The sequence below is a fragment of the Anneissia japonica genome, unplaced genomic scaffold, assembly GCF_011630105.1.
Source record: "Anneissia japonica isolate Jap-2015-1 unplaced genomic scaffold, ASM1163010v1 scaffold3206_len47232_cov124, whole genome shotgun sequence".
Lineage (NCBI taxonomy): Eukaryota > Metazoa > Echinodermata > Crinoidea > Comatulida > Comatulidae > Anneissia > Anneissia japonica.
The window spans coordinates 12,897-15,365 of NW_022717643.1; positions in this window are offsets into that span (position 1 = coordinate 12,897).

Below are 2,469 nucleotides of genomic sequence, written 5' to 3' on the forward strand. Positions count from 1 at the left end.
GACATACTACAAAGTATTAAACTTTTTTAGAATAAACATCATGATTGCATTTTTCATATACTATATGAGCTGTTTTTGCAGATCTTTGATATATTATGTATTGTCTGATATGCCCTCCAGTTGTAAACTTTTCACACATTATATTTTAGATTTCCTTACACAAATTCTAGCTAAAATTATCCTTGTTGCTGTGCAGATAAAAATTGTATTTATTAGGCTATGAGAGTGGAGCTAATTTATTGGTCAATTCATTTGTAATCTATGATCGAGCTGTTTAACATGTACGCACAGTGAGCATCTGCCTTGTGAGACTAACAAGTTTGGTGCTTGTTGTCTCTTGAGGCAGAATTCTTACTGAAAAATATACACACACTTTGTGTAAACTGTCATGAGAGGCAATTTGCTTAGCAAACCCACACAAAAGGCAATTTGATAAACTGGTCTTGTGTTTGCTGGGCTTAAAAGTAGCAATCATTATGGTAAGCAATCTTTAATATAAATATAGGAAATATCTAAAGTGATAAAACACCATGAGTATCCATTTTTTCTCTGTATAGTACATGTGCAGCTAATTGATAGAATAGATTATATGCCTATTACTTTACCATATTTGTCTGGCACACTTCTCTTTAGCAACTAATAAATGTATAATATCTTTGCAGGTGAGGGCCCTCATTATTACTAGTATCTGTCTTTATTTTTCATAAGACAATCCTTTCTTATTAATATTTACTGCATGTATCTATAATAAATATATAAAATCTTTTAATCATTATTTGGTTTATTGGTCTGTAGTAGGCCTACATACATTATGAATAAACTGTATAATGCTCTGACTTTCCTCAATGATATTTTGCTCAGGTAAATAATATTTTGATTCAGTATTTTCAATTTTTTCTGAATCATTAATATGTTAAGCATTGGATCTACTGTAATACTAAATAACTTAAATTAATGAAATAATTACCTTAAAATTCTTCGGTTGGTTTTTCAGTGAGGTGCATATGTGAAGTGTCTCCAATCAGGAAATGGGTGTTTTTCAAGGGTTTACTGTATCTTTAGTCATGTGATTTAGTGTAAGCTGTTTCTTCTATCAATCAACCATGACTTTGTGAAAGAGAGACCGAGAACTATTCAATAGTCAATTGTTATTATAATTGAATACATAATATTACAGTCAGCACTCCTTTTCATTGTCATATCTGAATAACAATCCAGTGGTTTTTTTTTTTGTACTATCGCTCTCATTATCTCAATTCAACAAACAAGACCCCAATGGAAATAAGTCTTTTGGACTACCTTGCTGGGTTATTTTTTGGATTTGTGTTCTACCGATTCTTTTGATCCTTCTCTTTTCCCCTCTCTTTTTCATACCTTCTCTTGTGTTCTATTCTCCACTCCTTTTTCATCTGCCTTTTCTCCTTTTCTCCTGCCCTTCATTTCTATTGATCACTTTCTTTTCATCTTCTCGTATTATGCTGGTCACTATTATTAAAAGAAGATGATATTTACACTTTTTTTTTTAACCAAATCAAAGCCATGTATTTCTGAGACAAGAAAGAATTTTTTTTTTAATTACAAAATAGAAAATGAATCAATAAGCAAAAGATGTTTAAATAAATTAAAAAAACATAGCCTTCATAAAATACAAAAGCACCATTCCATCCTGTAATTGGTGAGTTAATTGCTGCTGCATGATAATTTCTAGTCTCATTTTTGAAGCAAGAAAGAACCTTCCTTTGTCTCAATTTCAATTATAGAATATGATGAATTGATGAGCATCTGGGAATATAGTATTTTCGGCCATCCAGAGGTTGATATTCTTTAAAAAAAATCTCATTTGGGAGGGGATCCTTCTCAAAACCCCTTCCCCCAGCTCCAGCCTATGAGCTCAAGTCCCCCTGTCAGACAACTTAGCCCCCCCAGAAAATATATCCTAGAGCCGCCACTGTTTGTGAGGACTTGGTAGCACAAGTGTGGGCAATACTAAGGTAAAATTGGTAGTTAAAGTCCTGCTCTGTCTCGTATCAAAGTAGCATAATTTTTCACACTATTTTAGGGAAGATTTTTTGCTAACCCACGTCCTAAACCCACCGTTGATACATAACCACGAAAAGTAGAGATCGCTAACAGACAGAACCCTGGTCTTATTCGCCATCGGGAACCAGTACAAGTTAAATTTGGTAGATTACATGGCCGTAATAGTAGTTCAACTGACACCGGATTTTGGTAAATGGCAGTTCAAGTCCATAATAATTTTCAGTAAAATAGGTAGTGAAAGTTTCTCATATCTTGGAGTGGCTGTACCCCCCTCCCCCATAAAGTTGCTATACAAGTGTGCCCCCCCCCCAGTATGTGCAGCCAATTTATAGAAAAGATTATATGCCTATTGCTATATTTAACATGTTTTTCACACTTCTTATCAGCAGTAATAAATGTACAATTTCTTTGCAGGTGAGGACCTTTTCT